Source organism: Bubalus kerabau, chromosome 16 (assembly GCF_029407905.1).
Source record: "Bubalus kerabau isolate K-KA32 ecotype Philippines breed swamp buffalo chromosome 16, PCC_UOA_SB_1v2, whole genome shotgun sequence".
NCBI classification, from domain to species: domain Eukaryota; kingdom Metazoa; phylum Chordata; class Mammalia; order Artiodactyla; family Bovidae; genus Bubalus; species Bubalus kerabau.
The window spans coordinates 23,850,416-23,871,254 of NC_073639.1; the positions used below are offsets into that span (position 1 = coordinate 23,850,416).

A 20,839-nucleotide genomic window follows, 5' to 3' on the forward strand; every position below is an offset into this window, starting at 1 on the left:
TTAGAATGCCAAAATCTGATTTCTCAGCAGTTTCTTCCTGAAGTTGTGATCCCAGATCAATATCCATCTACTCACCTTAACCATTGCTGAGCAAATAGCTGTACCACATATCAATAGAATTATCTGATTCACAGATGAAGTGAAGGGAAAAAAAAAAAAGAATATATGCACAGGTACTATAGAAAAGGGAGGAGTGGTAAACTTAATAATCAAAATTCAGATGATAACACGATTGAAAAAGTAATTCTGCCCCAATAACAGAAAACATTTCACACAAAATACATCTCCATATCCTCACATAAACTAAAGAAAAAAATTCTAGTATATAAAGGAAATTGCAGTAGTGATTAGAAAAGATAGGCACATTAGCAGATAAGGTATAAATCAGCAAAGCATAGAAAACAGAGAAATAAAACCACTACAGAAATGAAAACTACATTTGAACCAGAAAAGACAGAATAAATACTATTGAAAACAGAGATAGGAATAAGGACAAACATAAGGAGTGTGGAAAACAGGAAAACAGGTGAGTGGATTTCTAAGCGAGGAGAATATTTTAAAAATTCAAAAGGAATGATAGATTTCCTGAAATAGAAGAATTGACTTTAGACCAAAAGTGCAAAATTTGTTCCAGGAAAAGTTGATATAAAATAATGACACACATATACTGATAACATTATTGAACTTGAAGGATTAAGAAAGAAACCTATGGTATTCAGACAGAAAAAAAATGGTTATCATAAAGAAGCAGCACAAAATAACTGGATCCAGGATTCTTCTTAGCAAATTTTATACAAGCCAACAGTTGACTGTTCCTAAATATTTTTATAATACTCATGTTTTTACTTGTTTGACATAGGAATGGAAGTTCTGGTTCAAGATGACAGTGTAGAAAGATCCTGAACTCACCTCCTTCCACAGACACACTGAATCCATGCTACATATGGAACAACATCCTTGGAAGAACATCAAGTGAATAAAGCAGCTGAGCAGCTCTCGCGTATCAGGTGAGTAAGAAGGAGAATGCTTTAAAGTGGCTAGGAGAGGCTGAGATGCAAACTCACCATCAGGAGAGGACACAAAACCCCACCTTCTCCCTGAGGAGCAAAAGGTTTGACTTCACATTGAGCACCCCAGCTTTTAAGACTTCTACCTGAAAGCACATCGAAACATCTAGTTTTGAAGGTTAACAAGGATTGCATCCATGAGAAGCAGAGGGCTAGAGTGAATAGAGAGAAGTTCCTTAAAGGGCTCTCAAACTCACCTGTCCCAAAGCCCAGCACAGAGGCAGCCAACTGAAACGCTCCCAGACTTTCTGTGAAAGAAGTTATTTGCTTCTAGTGTTGAAATGAGGGGCAGGCCTCTAACTCACACACATTTAAGAACCTACTGAAAACTCTCTGGGGATAAAGTCTGGCAGACATCATTTTTACAGTCTTCCTGACTCCAATACTCCACAAAGAGCTCATAACCCTTATTGGTACCATGATTTTTGTGGCTGTGCCCAAGGGATACTCCTATGTCACCTGGCTCTTGCGGCCACAGGGGCTTATGTTCTCAAGCCCTACAACCCTGCAACAACTATAAAACTCCTAGAAGAAAACATAGGCAGTAAGCTTTTTATGTTGGTCATGTTGATAATTTTTTGAATGACACCAAAAGTACAAATGTGAAATGCCGGGCTGGATGAAACACAAGCTGGAATCAAGACTGCAGGGAGAAATATATCAATAACCTCAGCTATGTAGCTGATACCACCCTTATGGCAGAAAATGAAGAGGAGCTAAAGAGCCTCTGGATGAAAGTGAAAGAGGAGAGTGAAAAAGTTAGCTTAAAATTCAACATTCAGAAAACTAAGATCATGGCTCCCATCCCTTCATGGCAAATAGGTAGGGAAACAGTGGCAGACTTTATTTTGGGGGGCTTCAAAATCACTGCAAATGATGACTGCAGCCATGAAATTAAAAGACGCTTGCTCCTTGGAAGAAAAGCTATGACCAACCTAGACAGCATATTAAAAAGCAGAGACATTACTTTGCCAACAAAGGTCCATCTGGTCAAAGCTATGGTTTTTCCAGTGGTCATGTATGGATCTAGGAGTTGGACTATAAAGAAAGCTGAGCACTGAAGAATTGATGCTTTTGAACTGTGGTGTTGGAGAAGACTCTTGAGAGTCCCTTGGACTGCAAGGAGATCTAACCAGTCCATCCTAAAGGAAATCAGTCCTGAATATTCACTGGAAGGACTGATACTGAAGTTGAAATTCCAATACTTTAGCCACCTGATGCAAAGAACTGACTCACTGGGAAAGACCCTGATGCTGGGAAGGATTGAAGGCAGGAGGAGAAGGGGACGACAGAGGATGAGGTGGTTGGATGGCATAACCAACTCAATGACATGAGCTTGAGCAAGCTCCAAGAGTTGTGATGATCAGGGAAACCTGGCGTGCTACAGTCCATGGGATTGCAAAGTGTCAGACACGACTGAGTGACTGAACTGAAAAGTAAAAATAAACAAGTGAGACTACAGCAAAGGATACCATCAATTTAATGAAAAGATCTACTGAATGATGAAAACTATTAGCAAAACATATATAAAATTAATATAATTCAATAACAGACCATCCATTAAAAATAGGCAGAGCATCTAAACAGACATTTTTCCAAAGACATACAGATGGCCAACAGGTACATGAAAAGATGTTCAACATCACTAACCATCAGGGAAGTAAGATTATTTTTGTTACTTCATTTTGGAAGTAACAAGTGTTGGCAAGAACATGAGAAAAAAGGAACGCTTGTGCTTTTTTGTGGGATGTAAACTGGTTCAGCCACTATGGAAAACTATATGAGCTTCCTCAAAAAATTAAATGTTGAACTACCATATAATTCAGCAGTTTCACCTCTGGGTGTTTATCCTAACAAAACAAAAAGCAACATCAAAATATATCTGTACTCCCAATTCACTAAAGTATAATTACCATAGGTAAGATAGAGAAGCATCCTGTTTCCATTGATGGATGAATGGGTAAAGAAAGCATATAGAGGTAGATATAGATACACATACACACAACTGGATATTATTCAGTCTTAAAAAAGGAGAAAATCTTGTCATAACAACATGGATGGAGCCTAGGACGTTATGCTAACTGAAATAAGTCAGAGAGAGGCAAATACCATAAGGCTTATTTACACTAGAATTTAAAGAAAACACCACTAAACACACAACCAAACCATGCTCATGGTTTGCAGAGAACAGACTGGTGCTTTCTAGCTGTGGGGTGGGTAAAGACGATCAGAAACTTCCAGTTATAAAATAAGTCACAGAGCCATAATGTACAGTATGGTGACTATGGTTAATAATATTGTGTTGCATATTTGAAAGTGCTAATAGTAAATATTTAATGTGTACATCACAAGAAAAATGTTTAACTTCATAATATGATAAATATTACCTATACTTACTATGGTGATCATTTTGTACTACATGTAAATATTGATTTATTATGTTGTATACCTGAAACTAATGTGTTATATTTCAATTATATCTCAGTTAAAAATAATTAACAATTTTAAAAACCATGAACATAAAGTCTAAGGATTCTTGAGGCAAGAATACTGGAGTGGGTAGCCATTCCCTTTCTCCAGGGGATCTTCCCGACCCAGGAACTGAACCTGGGTCTCCCACATTGCAGCAAATTCTTTACCAGCTGAGCCACCAGGGAAGCCCAAGTATCAGTATATACACTTAACAACTAGAGACATGAATAAAACTCTCTTGATTAAGAAAAATTACTTGATATTCAATCAACTAAGAGATAAATTAGCAAACACAAATTCAGAATGATGAACCATGATTTTAAAGATATTGGTTCTTTATATAAACATACAAGTAAATCTAGTACAACTTTGGGGATTCCTGATAGAGAGCTGACAGTGCAGTTTAAACCTTTGTATTGGGAGAATCTCTTAAAATATCCTTCTTTCCTCCTCAACATGCAGTGAGTTACAGAAGAGGCAAGAGTTCATTTATGCTGTGTAAGAGCCAATAATATCTTTTACTATACTTCAGTTCAGTTCAGTCACTCAGTCGTGTCCAACTCTGCGACCCCATGAATCACAGCACGCTAGGCCTCCCTGTCCATCCATCACCAGCTCCCAGAGTTCACCCAAACTCACGTGCATCGAGTCGGTGATGCCATTCAGCCATCTCATCCTCTGTCGTCCCCTTCTCCTCCTGCCCCCAATCCGTCCCAGCATCAGGGTCTTTTCCAATGAGTCAACTCTTTGCATGAGGTGGCCAAAGTACTTATTGACTATTTAAACAAATCTTTCTGTAATTCTTAAAGAATAAGAAACCTCTCCTTACATTCTTTGTTCATGTGTAACATTACCTGTGAAACGGAGATTTCTTACTTTTCTTAACACAATGCCTCTATGCAATCTATTTTACCTTCACTTACTTTAATCTACATCCATATATCCTAACCCATCATTTCTTTTTCCTGCATGTCACCAATAAGTTCTTCAAAGTTTCTAAAATTTCAGGAAATATATGTGAGACAGGTGCTAAACTGAATTCAGTTTAATCATATAGACAAAAAAATCTTTAGCAAACTAATTCACAATGGCTCTTTCTGTAGGTAAACCACAAGAAAGAAGAAAATAGCAGTTTTACAGCTCATTCATCCTGAAGTATTTATGGAGAATCTTAATTATTAGTGACAATTTGATGTCTGGCAAATTATGTAATCTGTGCCTTTTATTTGCTAAAAATTAAGTTGTGAAAATGCTATCAGTAAAATTTTTAAAAGGACATTAACTCACAGAATTATTATTATGATGAAATGATGCAATGAGATCTCCCTCAACTTAGGGATTTTTCAAATGCTCAGTAATTATTCAGTTTTCTTCTCTTAGAGAATTGGCCCACACAATGCATTGACATAAAGCAGCCCTACTCTCTACAAGGTGCAAAGCCAAGCAAACACCATAACACTCCCAAAACAAGATGTTTCCAGCCAGAAATCACTTTGGGGAATATAAAACTGTAGATCCTCTTTCCTTTCATGTCTAAGAAATGTAGCTTGGATAGGTCCACCTTCCACAGAGTGACTTTTTGCCCTTGGCTCCATCTTCCCTCTTGTCTAAATCCTACTTTCTGCCAATTCTATTTCAGGATTGACATGATTCCAGGTACTACCACTGCCAATTCCACAACATCTTGCCTGCTTGCCATCACAAGATTGGAAGGACAGTTTATAAGAGAGAGAAATCTTTAATGCCTGCTGGGGCAATAAGTTGGCTCCTGTGGTCACCTGGGCTTTTCACTTTCTCTGTGTTGGATCTGACTCTCCTTTTGTATTCCTCTGTCTTGGTTTGGAACACAGAGCTTCTGAGATGAATACCATGAACCTTCTCAGATATTTTATTGCTGAGACTTTTTTCCATTATATAAATGCTCACAGCCTGTCATTTATCAAACACTGAGGAAGCAAAAATTAATTATCAAGTATGACACTAATTATTAGGGCTGTTGCTCCTCTGTGCGTGGTATTTCTCAGGCAGGAATACTGGAGTGGGTTGCCATTTCCTCGTCCAGGGATCTTCCTGACCCAAGGATTAAACCTGCCTCTCTGGCATCTCCTCCTTGGCAAGCAGATTCTTTACCACTGCTCCACCTCTGAAGCCCAATTATTAGGGATCGAAGGATAAAGATGGTTTCTTAACCTATCTTCAAACTCATCAGATAATAAAATAATCCTCAGTAATCTTTTCTGATATCCTTGAGAGAACAGAGATCCAAGACCACAGATTCCTCATCTCTCCTAGCCCACTGCTGTACCAGAATTCTTAGCATAGGAGGTCAGGGGATGTTGTATGCAAAGAGCTTCAACAAAGTAAAACAGCAAGCAACATTTTTTTAAGAATGTAAAACAGCAGGAGAGTTTTACATATATTCATTCATTTCTTTGCAAAACAACCACAGAAGTGTGATACCATTACTATCTGTCTTACGAAATGGAAGCACAAGGAAATTAACCCAGGCTACAAAGTTAGTAAATTACAACTGTAGTTTGAACTAATAAAATACAATTTGTATTGTATCTCAAGTCAAGGAAAATTTAAACATAAAACATCTTCTCAGTCCTCTGGCCTCATCTCTCCCCTCTACTGGGCATTGTGTATTTGCGTTCTGCATTGACCAAACCGCCCCATCAGCAGAAATACCTGCTCAACTACAAAGAACATTCTCCAGGCATCAACAAGACAATTCCTTAGGAGATAATCTAACTTCTTAATCTTGAAAGCAGCAATCCCCAACATTTTTGGCACCAGGGACTGATTTTGTGGAAGACAATATTTTTTCCATGGACCAGGAGTGGGGGGTTTGTTTTGGGATGATTCAAGAACATTATATTTATTGTGTACTTTATTTCTAATCTCATGCCACTGCTGAGCTCATAGAAGGTACTGGTCCACAACCCAGACATTGGGCACCTCTTTTGTAAGGGACCACAATGACCCATAACCCACTATTCATTTTGTACTTGCAGACCTGGATTGTACAAATTATCTACATGATTTAATGTACAGCTATCTGTCTCAAAACATGTATAACTGCGTTTTGAACCCCCATGAGTGGAACAGTTCTCAGAGCTTTTTGAGATGTTCCCAGGTTATAATCCTCAACTCGGCTTGAATAAAGTTTTATATTTCTTTCTTAGACAGACTGATTTTTTTCATCAAAAGAACTCAGCTCTCTAGTACTAGAAAAATCACACACACACACACACACACAAGATCATTAGTAATAAACAGATGTAGAGATCATTAGACTTTACTGCATTGCTACACCAATATTCTGAGATTCAAGTGCTGTACATTGTAATATAGCCATTCCAACTAAATATATATGGGCTTTGATTTCAATAAATCTTTATATAGCATAAATATTTCCTTGACGCAAATTAAAAGACAAATAGCACACAAAGACTGACACGCAGCATGCATACCCTATACTCTCACTGAATGATTTACCTAAGTTTATACATTTTGTTGTCTCAATTAGATTACTCTTTTATAGACTTTCTACTGACACTTAGACTTTCTCCAATCAAATATCAGACCTTACAAAATAATTGAATTTCTTAAAATACTTGACGGTGCTGTCAGTTTAGGTACAATTTGTTAATCCTGTGAGTGTGAATTTTGTTCTAGTAACCAATATGACCAATGCAATGCCAAAGAATGCACAAACTACTGCACAACTGCACTCATCTCACACGCTAGCAAAGTAATGCTCAAAATTCTCCAAGCCAGGCTTCAACAGTACGTGCACCATGAACTTCCAGATGTTCAAGCTGGATTTTAAAAAACGCAGAGTAACCAGAGATCAAATGGCCAACATTTGTTGGATCATTGAAAAGGCAAGAGTTCCAGAAAAAATCTAATTCTGCTTTATTGACTATGCCAAGTCTTTGACTGTGTGGATTGCAACAAACTGTGGAAAATTCTGAAAAAGATGGGAATACCAGACCACCTGACCTGCCTCCTGAGAAAGCTGTATGTAGGTCAAGAAGCAACAGTTAGAAACTGGACAAGGAACAACAGACTGGTTCCAAATCAAGAAAGGAGTATGTCAAGGCTCTATATTGTCACCCTGCTTATTTAACTTGTGCATATATATTAAATCATGAGAAATGTACATCATGAGAAATGCTGGACTGGATGAAGCACAAACTGGAATCAAGGTTGTTGGGAGAAATATCAATAACCTCAGATATGCAGATGACATCACCCTTATGGCAGAAAGGGAAGAAGAACTAAAGAGCCTCTTAATGAAACTGAAAGAGGAGAGTGATAAAGCTGGCTTAAAACTCAACATTCAGAAAACTAAGATCATGGCATCTGGTCCCATCACTTCATGGCAAATAGATGGGGAAACAGTGGAAACAGTGTCAGACTTTTTTTGGGGGGGCTCCAAAATCACTGCAGATGGTGATTGCACCCATGAAATTAAAATATGCTTGCTCCTTGGAAGGAAAGTTATGATCAACCTAGACAGCATATTAAAAAGCAGAGACATTACTTTGCCAACAAGGGTCCATCTAGTTAAAGCTATGGTTTTTCCAGTGGTCACATATGGATGTAAGAGTTGGACTCTAAAGAAAGCAGAGCGCTGAAGAAGTGATTCTTTTGAACTGTGGTGTTGGCAAAGACTCTTTGAGAGTCCCTTGGACTGCAAGGAGACCCAACCAGTCCATCCTAAAGGAAATCAGTCCTGAATATTCATTGGAAGGACTGATACTGAAGCTGAAACTCCAATACTTTAGCCACCTGATGCAAAGAACTGACTCATTGGGAAAGACCCTGATGCTGGGAAAGATTGAAGGCAGGAGGAGAAAGGGACAATAGAGGATGAGATGGTTGGATGGCATCACTGACTCAATTGACTGAGTTTGAGTAAACTCCGGGAGTTGGTGATGGACAGGAAGGCCTGGTGTGCTGCAGTCCATGGGGTCACAGAGTTGGACACGACCAAACTGAACTGACCCAATATTACAATTTCAGATACATATATCTCACCTAGTAAACTAGGAAGGAAAGGATTTCATAAGCTCCATTATCTTTAGCAGTGCAATGGAACAGTTTTAGAAGGTAAAGTTTGTTATTTTTAATCCAGGGATTATTTCAAAATACTGGACACATACAGGAAATTCAATGGACAGAGGAGCCTGGTGAGGTACAGTCCATGGGGTCGCAAGGAATCAACACAATTGAGTGATTGAGCATGCATACACAGGTAAAAAGACCTTACTATAATTTGTGAAACATATTTTTATATGCTTCTATTACCAGAAACTTACTACATTTAAAGTGCTGTAAGGGAGGGTTCCCACATACGGACAGCAATAGCTATTGTAGCTGTTCTGAGAGCAATGTCAGCCTTTATAGGTTGCTTCTTATAGCCTTTTTCAGGGTTAATCAAAGTCGTCCAAAATCTATGGCCCAACAGATTGTGTATATTAGCCCTACAAAAAATTGTCAATATTGTGCATTGATTTGGATCCTAGCTAAATTCAAAGTCCTGAATTCCCAAACTTTAGAAGAAACCAGAACTATCTAAACTCCATTTTCTGTAATCTCTAGAAAATGCATAGTGGTAGTTATCTTTTTTTCCTCTGAAAGTCATTTCTTCAGTTCCTTTTCCCCCAATATTTATTAACGATCTTTCCATGCCCGCCTGATTTTGAGCAAGTTAAAAATCTTATCAGGTATAAAAAAGCTCACGTCCCTTGGACTTTATCCCTGTAATGTGGAAGCATGGAACTTCAAATGTGAAAAATATCCATGGATAATTGAGAATTTACAAAGCTATGGAAAATAAGATCCTTGAACTATAAAAACGACCTGAGCAAGTTAAGCCTTACCATCACCTATATGTTGACTTATGAATAACAATGAATGCTGGGGCAATCACGGCCAGATTTTAAGATGCCTATAGCAATCACTCAAGATTGGTAGAAATTAAGTTATCAGATGACTCCGGTTGACACAAATGTTTGAACCCATGTCTTAATAAATAGTTTATCAGAATATTGGAATATCCTGGAAAATTTTTTAAACACCTGAAAAAATATAGAACATACTAACAAAACCAAGAGGGAAAATACAAACTAATAACTTTGATAAAAAAAGTGCAGTGAAAAGGAGCCTTTAAAGGTTAGTATGCAACTGATTGCAGAAATATGCTTTGTATGTTCATACTTGCCAGAAAAGATTACATATGAGGTTTGTTTCTTGGTCTTTAAAATTTTACAAGTGGCATGCTTTGTAAATGTGTAATTAATTTGCAGCCTATTGTTTAGGCATGGAACTAGCTCCTTTCTTCCACCTTACTCCAAAGTTGAACAGTGAGGTTGAGTTTAGCCCAGATGTTAGCTATCACTTGCTTATATTGGAATTATCATGCTGTATGTTGGCAGAAATATAGGTGTTTTGTAGCTTGCACTTAAATGGCTCACTTTGTAAAATAGGAAAAATGAATGACCAGCAGATGTGACATAAGCCTTAAAAAATTCTACTCAGCAGTCAACTTTAGCTACAAAATTTGACAAGCTTGGGCAATACTAGGTTTCAGACAGTGTGTCTATAATTTGCACATAACTTATATAGTGTTATGAGCACAACTTTAAATATTGTAGTATACTAGCATCACACCTGAACACACTAATTATTAAAATCTCAAGAAGCGGAAAATGAAATTCAATGTGGGTTTTGTTTTTACTTAGCCTTACAAGTGTATAGAATTTTTTAATCTAATAAGCCCCACAAAAAGTGACTTAAAAACATTGAAAAATTCACTTTTTCAGGATATATAATTAATTCTTTAATATATTCTATTTAATAAATGGTTGGTATGGCTTAATTGCCCTTTAATAAGATAATGAGCCTTTTATGAATGTCTCCTCTGTTTTGTTTCTCATAAAAAAAGTTCCTGAAGCATCTGCTGTCGACTTTATATCCAAGAGTCTGTCCTTTACATGGAGTAATGAAGAGCCATCTGTCTCAGTCATTAGCACTGTGCTACCTAAAAATAAGACTCAAGATCTTCTTAGAAAATATCTATTTTACAGCTACTTTTTGTAATATATGATTATCTATTCTAAATGGGAAGAGAATTTTGGAGAAAAATTATTAATTATCTTTTAGGTATTAATATTCCCCCTATATTTTCTCAGGATAATGGGAGAGTTACAGGAAAGATGATTTTGAGAAAGAAAACCCTGTCTATGTAGCAAGGTTAATGAAAGCTCATACCTGTTATATTTTAAAACATTTTAAACATTATCCTACTGTGGAATTTGGTAATCCCATATCAGGAAACACAAGTGTATGTTATAGAATATACCTATATAGAAGTAACAAATGTATATGGAGGAGCTCCTATTTTGAAAAATGTATCCAATAATCTTAAATATATGCCAAAGCAATGAATCAATTAATACACTTGGGTGGTTGAGGATGCAGGACTCAAAGATGTTGTTATTTGAGAGAAAAAGAATCGGACAGGAGGACCAGTTTTGTTCACTGGAAAGTAAGGACTCAATTATAGAAAAGCACCAAACTATTAAAATTAGATTTGATGGACATACCTGAGCAAAATCAATCCAGGTGCCCTATTGATATAATAAACAGAAGAGGTCATTTACAAGGATACGACTTGGGGCTTAATCCAGAAGATGGAGAATTACTGTGAAGTCAGTCTAGGGAAGGATGAAAACTCAGGGAATTCATTTAGTCTGGAGATTTGCCTGTTAACAAAGGATGTCAGGACCCATGAGTGAAAGGCTCAGGCTTTTAAGGAAGGAAAGTAATGGAGAAGTATTCTGAGTACTGTAAGATAAGCCATTCTTCTCAAATACATTTAAAATTTGATTACCCCCTCACCCTTTGAATATTTTGCAAAGTTATCTCTTATGGTTTTAACTTGATCCAAGTTTTACTATGCATTTCTATGCTTATTTATCTACTTCAACTTCATTGACTACATGAAGACCTTTGACTGTGTGGATCACATCAGTCTGTGGAAAATGCTTAAAGAGACAGGAATATCAGACTACCTTACCTGCCTCCTGAGAAACCTGTATGCAGGTCAAGAAACAACAGAACCGGACATGGAACAACAGACTGGTTCCAAATTGGGGCAGGGTGGGCGGAAGATACATCAAGGGTGTATATTGTCATCCTCATTATTTAATGATATACAGAGTATGTCATGAGAAATGCTGGGCAGGATAAAGTTCAAGCTGGAATCAAGATTGCCAGGAGAAATATCAACAACCTCAGATATGCAGATGATACCACCCTTATGGCAGAAAGCAAAGAGGAGCTAAAGAGCCTCTTGGTGAAGGTGAATGAAGAGAGTGGAAAAAGCTGGCTTAAAACTCACCATTCAGAACACTAAGAAGATGGCATCTGGTCCCATGACTTTATGGCAAGTAGATGGGGAAAATACTGGAAACAGTGACAGATTTTATTTTCTTGGATCCAGAATCACTGTGGATGGTGACTGCAGCCACAAAATTAAAAGATGCTTACTTGCTTCTTGGAAGAAAAGATATGACAAACCTAGACAGTGTATTAAAAAGCAGAGACATCACTTTGCCAATAAAGGGCTGTCTAGCCAAAGTTATGGTTTTTCCAGTAGTCATGTATGGATGTGAGAGTTGGACCATAAAGAAGGCTGAGCATCAAAAAACTGATGCCTTTGAACTCTGGTGCTGGAGAAGACTCTTGAGAGTCCCTTGGATGGCAAGGAGATCAAACCAGTCAATCCTAAAGGAAATCAACCCTGAATATTCATTGAAGGACTGATTCTGAAGCTCCAATACTTTGTCCACCTGATATGAAGAGTCAACTCGTTGGGAAAAAAAAACCTGGGAAAAGACACTGGGAAAGATTGAGGGCAAGAGGGGAAGGGAGCGGCAGAGGATGAGATGGTTAGATACCATTACTGACTCAATGGACATGAGTTTGAGCAAACTCCAGGAGATAGTGAAGGACACGACTTAGTGACTGAACAAAAGTTCTTATTTATATGCGTATCCAATATATTTTCCCTGTGTATTCTTTTAACTTGTTTATGTTGATTCAAGTGTCCAGAAGATTTTAATTTTAATTATAAAATGTCAAATGTATTACATGTTTCATTAATGGCTTATACTATCTTGATTTTTGTCAATAGTTTCCTGCTCTGTATTCAGAAAGATTTTCTCCTATATTTTCTACATTTTTAATATTTTGCTATAAATATCTAGGTTGAATTTTGCTGTAAGTATTTGTATATGTGCATGTGTGTGTACTGAAAAACAATTCACTTTTTTAAACATCAAAAATCCATTTTCCCAGCAAGTTTACTAAATGATTTAACTTCCCCCCTACAGATTTGGAAAATCATCTCTATCATAAATTAAAACTTCATTCACTGTTGGGAATATTTCTGACTCCTTAATCTGTTCCACTGTGTCTTTGTTCTTGGATTGTCCTAAATCCTTAGCTTTCATCTTTATTTCCCTTCCATTTCACATTTTAAAATGAATTCCTATGAATTAGTCTTATTTTTTAAATGACTGGATAAATGCTACTTAACTGTTGATCCAAATAGGATACTATATTTTTTTTAGCTTTTCTTGTACGGTTTCCTAATCTTTTCTCTGGCTTAATTTCCTGTGGTTTTCTCTTTCTTAATTCACATCTGTTAAACCTCTAGCTAATTTTGGATATTCTCTAACCTTTATGGAAATTGCCTCTCAATCAAATATGGCTCATATTTATATCTTTATTATTCCAGCTTGAGAGGGTAAAATAAAAGAACAGATAAATAAAGTTGCCAAGTGGAAGGAAAAGAGGGCAGAAGAGAATGAGGGCAAAAGTCATCATGTATTAGGAGTATTTTCAGCTACAAGTAAGAGACTAGGCAAATAAACCTGACATAAACCATATGGTCTTCTATTATTTCTTTAACAAACTGTTTGGAGTTAAGCATTCCCAGAGCACCGCCCCCCCCCTTTTTTTTGAGACTCATTCAAGTTATCAAGGCCCATACTCTTCCATCTTAGCCATCCTTTTGCATTGGTAGTTTACGCCACAAGGTCAGCCATAGCTCTAAGCATACTTACTTGGGATAGTCCTAAACAGGATGCAAGGGTAGAAGGGAGGGCAGCAGAAAATATTGTCCTATAAACCAGTCAAGAAAGGGGAAAATAGCTGCTATATAGAACCCATTTATGTCTTCCCTGACACTCTGCATAATTTATTGAATAAGAAATAGATGCGCAAGTAAGTACTTTACATGTATGTACCAAGTAAATTTACTTAAAGGTTTTAAAGAAAAGAATTATAAATCCTGACATCACTCACTATATTGAAAAGTGGAATACACAGGACAAGATGGCAGAGTAAAAAGACCCTGAGCTCCCCCTCTCCTCATGAGCATACCAAAATCACAACTAACTGAACTACCACTGATAAAAAGGACTGGAATCTACCCTAAAAAGATATTCGACAACCAATGACATAAAGAAACCATGAGATGTTAGGAGGGGTACACTTGTGATATATTTAAATCCATACCCCCTGGGTGGGTGACCCACAAACTGGAGAATAATTGTGTCATAGAAGTTCTCCAGCAGGACTGAAAGCTCTAGCCCCACACTGGGCTCCTCAGTGTGGGCTAGGAGGAGGGGCCCCCAGAGCATTTGGCTTTAAACACAAGTGAGACTTGATTGCTGGAGCTCCACAGACTGGGGGAAGCAGAGATTCCATTCTAGGGGGGCACACACAAGGTTGTGCCCAGGGCAAGAGCAGTGACTCTACAGACTCCTGGGCCAGAAGACCTACCTATTGGTCTTAAGAAGGTCTCCTGGAGAGCAGGGGGTGACTGTGACTCCCTCTGGGGACATAAAAGCAGGTGGCAGACATATGGGGACTTACATGACCTGCAGCTGGAGGCAGACATTTTGCATCCTTGGTGCAGAGACCTGACCCCACCCAACAGCCTATAAGTTTCAGAGCTGGGACACCTCAGGTCAAACAACAGGTGGGAACCCAGCTCCATCCGTCAACAGATAGGGGGGCTAAAATTTCCAGAGCCCACAGCTATCTCTAGACATGCCCCTTGACATGGCCTTTCCCCCAAGAGGGCCAAGACCCAGCTCCACCCACCCATGGGCAGACACCGGCCCCTCCCACCAGGAAGCCTGTACAAGCCTCTAGACAATCTGCATGCACCAAACACCGAAGGAAGGAAACCATGATCCTGCAGCTTGCAGAGCTGAGTGTACAAACATAGATAAGAGCCTAGGCTGGGACCAGCTGATTTCTGATCTTTGGGTGACAAGAAGCGAGGGTACTGCTGGGACACAAGGGGCATCCCCTATAGGAGGCCACTTCTCCAACATCGAGAAATGTTAACTAAGCTATTCAGTTCAGTTCAGTAGCTCAGTCGTGTCTGACTCTTTGCAACCCCATGAATCGCAGCACACCAGGCCTCCCTGTCCATCACCAACTCCCGGAGTTCACCCAGACTCACGTCCATCAAGTCAGTGATGCCATCCAGCCATCTCATCCTCTGTCGTTCCCTTCTCCTCCTGCACCTAATCCCTCCCAGCATCAGAGTCTTTTCCAATGAGTCAACTCTTCGCATGAGGTGAACAAAGTACTGGAGTTTCAGCCTTAGCATCAGTCCTTCCAATGAATACCCAGGACTGGTCTCCTTTAGGATGAACTGGTTGGATCTCCTTGCAGTCCAAGGGACTTGCAAGAGTCTTCTCCAGCACCATAGTTCAAAAGCATCAGTTCTTCGGCGCTCAGCTTTCTTCACAGTGCAACTTTCCCATCCATATGTGACCACTGGAAAAACCATAGCCTTGACTAGACAGACTTTTGTTGGCAAAGTAATATCTCTGGTTTTGAATATACTGTCTAGGTTGGTCATAACTTTCCTTCCAAGGAGTAAGCGTCTTTTAATTTCATGGCTGCAATCACCATCTGCAGTGATTTTGGAGCCCAAAAAAATAAAGTCAGCCACTGTTTCCACTGTTTCCCCATCTATTTGCCATGAAGTGATGGGACCAGATGCCATGATCTTAGTTTTCTGAATGTTAAGCTTTAAGCCAACTTTTTCACTCTCCTCTTTCACTTTCATCAAGAAGCTATTACAGTCATACAAATACAAATGGAATTCTAAGCAAAATGAGATGGCCAAGGATATGCTGCAGACAAAGGAACCCCAGAAGAATAACAACTAAGTGAAGTGAAAATGGGCAGTCTACCAAAGAAAGAGTTCAGAGTAATGATCATAAAGATGATCCAATAACTTAGGAAAAGAATAGATGCACAGATTGAGAAGTTATAAGAAATCCTTAGCAGAGTTGAAGAATACAATAACTGAAAAAAAAAAAAAAAAACAACAACCAGTAGAAGTAATCAATAGGATAAATGAGGCAGAAGAACAAACCAGTGAGCTGGAAGACAGAGTGGTGGAAATCTTTGCCATGGAAAAGAATAAAGAAAAAAGAATGAAATGAAATGAGGACAGTTTAAGAGATCTCTGGGACAATGTTGAATGCACCAACATTCACATTATAGGGGTCCTGGAGGAGAAGAGAGAGAGAGTTTGAAAAAATATTTGAAGAGATAACAGCCAAAATTTTACCTAAAATGGGAAAGGAAATAGTCACCCAAGACCAGGAAGCACAGAGTCACATGTAGACTTAACCCAAGGAGGGATGTGCCAAGACAAACAGTAATCAAATTGATAAAAATTAAAGACAAAAAATAGTAAAATCAACGACAGAAACTGCAAATAACATACAAAGGAATCCATATAAGACTATCAACTGATTTTTTCAGCAGAAACTCTACAGACCAGAAGGGAATCACTTGATATATTTAAAATGATTAAAGGGAAAAATTGACAACCAAGAATACTCAGCAAGACTGTCATTCAGATTTGATGGAGAATTCAAAATCTTCACAGATAAGCAAAACGAATTCAGCACCATCAAACCAGCATTACAATAAATGCTAAAGGAACTTCTTTAGGTAGAAAAGAAAAGGCCACAAGTAGAAAAAAAAAATTACAAAATGGGAATGCTCATTGGTAAAGGCAAACATACAATAAAGGTAGGAAATCATCCACTCAAAAATGTGATATGAAAACCAGCAATCAAGAGAAGAGGAGAGTACAAAAGCAGGATTTTTGAAATGCATTTGAAATGAAGAGATCAGCAACTTAAAATAATCATGTGTACATAGAGACTGTTATATAAAAACCTCATGATAAATGCAACCAAAAAAATTGTGATAGATAAACACAAAAAGAAGAGGAAGGAATGGAGGAGGGAAGAGAGGAGAAAAAATTTGTTATTGAGCTATATTCTTTTCCCTCCCCCCAGAGTAAAAAGTATATAGAAAATGGTTTAAAACGATTTAAAAATATCCATAAGAAAACACATTTTAAACAAAACTAGGTTTCAGAAGAAAGATCCAAGAGAATTCAAAATATTTTTTTCCTGCAAGGAAGAGGACAGAATATGAAAAAAAATAAAGAAGGGAGAGTTGCTTTTATGTCAAATCAGTATGTTCCATTTTTTAATCAGGTACATACTTTATTTGATCAAAACTTAAAACATTTCATTTATTTCTCCACAAAGTCTCCCACTAAGATAAAAGATAACTGTCATCATAATAGATCTTTTCCTACTCTCCCATCAGTGCCAACTCAGTCATGTCTGACTCTTTGTGACCCCATGGACTATAGCCTGCCAGGCTCCTCTGTCCATGGGATTCTCCAGGCAAGAATTCTGGAGTGGGTTGCCATGCCTTTCTCCAGGGGATCTTCCCAACCCAAGGATTGGACCTGGGGCTCCTGCACTGCAGGAAGATTCTTTACCGTTTGAGCTACCCAGGAAGTTTCCTACTCTAGGTATATTAAAAAAGAAATCTATCCATTTTAAAATCCATTCCTTCCTTTCTCCGTTTCCTTGAAGCATTTAGTAGTATCTCAGAAATTGTCACATCTTCAATTACATTATGATTCAGTGAGAACTCTATATCACTTGACTTTGAAGTAGACTCTATTATGTTCTCCAAACACTGATTTTGAAGCTAACTGGCAAGTCTGTGGTGAAACACTGTTACCTCGATTGTTCTCTCTGTCATTTTATCTTTTTGGCTCCCTAACTATAGGTCTCTCTCTATGTACACGTGTACACACACACACTTTAAGTGATATAATTCTTTAACTCAGTAATCTTTCTGATCCACTATAGTTTCTTTAAAACATTCATTGAAAATTAACTGGGTAATTGAACCTCCCTGGTAGTACTCATACATCTGCATTTAACACCAAACAGACATCTTTTAATGTCCTCAACAAAGTCACAGCTGTCCACAGGTTTCATCCTATCAGAGTGCTCCCAAAGAACTATAGTTGTCAAATAAGACATTTAGTAGGATTTGCATGGTTTCTTCAAGGCACCAAGGACTGACTCCTGAGGACAAAGAGGATCTGTGTGCCTCAGTTCTAAAATGAGTCTTAAAATCTGGGACTAGACAACCTCCTAAGTCTTTATAAAGAAGCTGAACTAGTCCAACCATAGTCAAGTGCTACCATGCTCACCTTGAGACTGGAACACCTATTCTCTAGGAACGGCCTTAGGGTCTTTCTCAAAAGAGGCACAGGAACCCTTCACAGTACAGCCATATTTTTATTTGCCACCTGGAGGTCATCAATGGGTAGAGAGTATTATCTAAAGACAGTGATGATGAACAGAAGCATCCTTCAATGTTCAGCTGAATTGAGATAGTTGCCCCTTCTGTCCTAGCCCCCTCCTATTACCAATGTAGCAGGAGAAGAGAGATTGCAGAGCCAGTCCAGCAGATTCTGCAGCTCTAAGGAGGCAGTGTGAGAAGAAGAGTGAAGAGCAGAGTAGGCTGGCTTTCACCAGCCTGGATGGTGCTTGCCAGAGGTAGGAGAGTAGGGATGGGGAAGATGGACGGCAGTTTAAACTGATCAAAGTCTTTAAAGCCACAATATTTCAGAGTATTTCATAAATAATGGACTCTACTCCAAAAAAGAACATTAGCATTTAATTATGTACTATTTACTATTCCTTCAGACAATTTAAGTTCTATGGTTTACATGGTTTCCTGGGATTGAGATGTTGAAACAAATACTATATTTTGAGCTGCCTTTATCAAGAATTAAGTGTATTCCTAGAATATAGTTATATCATCATAGGCAATATGCTTCTTAACTAGCCCTGCAGGTATTGACAGAGGAATACACACACACACACACACACATATAATATGTATTTATATATAGTATATATAGTAATGGCTGTGTCTGAAACTACAAAAGTTTCTTTATTCTATTACTTCTGTTGTTAAATTTGAGGAGTCTCTGACCTCCTACTGAAGTCAGATTAAACTCCACTTACCATCTCCTAAATGGCAGAGCAATTGTTTCTGCTCCCAGAGCAGTTTGTACTAGATCACAGAGGCACATTTCATATATAATACTTAGGATGAAGTAATTGTAGTATAAGATTCTATCTGTTTGAAAGTCAGAAATAGTGTTAAAATATTCATTCCAGCTATATATATGGTCTTAAAGATCTAAAAACACAAATTTTTTTTTGAAAAAGAATACAGCAATCCATTATTGGTTAGACATATGTGTTATGCAAAGCAGCTGTTTTCCTATAGAACATTTCATTTCTACCAATGCTCTCTTCCTAACTCAGCTCATCTGTGGAATTTTGCAGTGCCTGAATTCTTACTTTATTTCATCAGTATTTCACAGATTCTTCGTTAAATTTAACAATATCTTTGGTGTGTTTCTGAAAATAAAGCTTTACAAGATTCAAGTTTTATGGTAGCTGAGTCTTTTCATTGGGATAACTAATCAATTATTTAACTTAACAGAAGCTATAATGGTAAAGTTATGTACTGTAATTTAAATTACCAAAGAAAAGGAAAAATTAGAAGCTCAAAGTTCAACTAAGCTTTGGTGAGTTTCCCTTTAAAGCAGCATTTATTACTCTTATTGATAAATAATGGGCTCCACATGTAAATGCTATATAATCCATTTCCATGCCTCACTTGATTCAAGTGCTAAACTCCCTAATTAGGCATCTGTTAAACAATGAAACTTTGTTTTCCTGCACATAATATCGGTCTCTACTAATGTAGCCTGAATAACAAATTCTTTCTCAAGAGATTAATTTAATGCCTAAAGTGTCAGGAGGAAAGGTTCAGCATTTACATTATATTAATTGTTAGCATATGAGTATGACATTGTTATTACATAAAGCTACATATTTTAAAATATAGTAATAATGGAAACCAAAACCCAACAATTTTGAACACAGGAAATACTGCATTAGTAGCATCAATGAGATATCATGAATCTCTCTATGATTATCATGACTATTTTATATTCTATTATTTTAAAATAGACTTTTCTTCTTTGCTTTGTCTATAAATATGAGTATATGTATAGCCAGTATTTTTATCTATATTATAAGAGGATACTTTCTTCATTATAAAATTCACAGTATTTAAAAATATCTGTTACTTGGTCATTAGTTTCATAAAAAGAATATTGTTTAAGAAAAGCCACCAAAGGAAAAGGGAAGAGTTCTGAGCCATGTGGAGCTCTCAGCTGTCAAAGTGGTCATTTAGGACAACAAGCCAAACTAAAGGTAACAGACAAGCCTGTTGACTCGCTGTAATAGCACTTCAAGAGGCAAAAATAGATGCCAGTTTCCTAGGGCTCCATGTCTTCACACAGAACAGCAAGGCAAGGGTTCAGTGACATGTGCTGCAGACAGACAGGAGGCATCATTTAACTGACCATGACCCCCAAACAAACAGCCCCTGTCTTTTTATCCACCTGAGGGGCTTGAGGAGGGAAGGGGGGTGACCTAAGTGTGAGCCAGTGAAGAAAGGTGTCTTAGTCAAGGTTTCCCATGAGGGCAGAGACACCTAAATAGTTCCTTGGACCACTCGCTCCAATAAAGAGGATTCTGAGCAGCAGCACCTAGGCCAAGAAGCATATGTCTGAACATGGCTGGACTTGAGGAACCTCTTGTCCTTCACTTGACTCTTTTCGGAAAACTCTAACATGCAGGCTGCACAACAAATCTAGTGAGGAGAGAGCAGCTTCCCCCATGAGGCTGGCAAAACAAAGTCCATGTGACTGCCTGTAGTCGGGCCCGAAAGGTCACTCGGGGTACTCTGGCCTGGAGTCAGACTCCTCAAAC

The 20,839-nt window shown here is 38.0% G+C and overlaps 2 long non-coding RNA genes across 2 annotated transcripts in view; one reads left to right on the plus strand and one right to left on the minus strand.

Annotated features, from left to right (window-relative positions):
- LOC129630390 (uncharacterized) overlaps positions 1-6,726 on the plus strand; it is a 37,685-nt gene extending 30,959 nt beyond the window's left edge. The window contains exons 2-3 of the long non-coding RNA XR_008703656.1: positions 860-1,007; positions 5,179-6,726. This is a non-coding gene — a long non-coding RNA (uncharacterized LOC129630390). The remainder of the gene's footprint in view (positions 1-859; positions 1,008-5,178) is intronic.
- LOC129630394 (uncharacterized) overlaps positions 1-20,839 on the minus strand; it is a 200,244-nt gene that overhangs the window by 61,873 nt on the left and 117,532 nt on the right. The gene's annotated exons all lie outside the window — the stretch shown is intronic.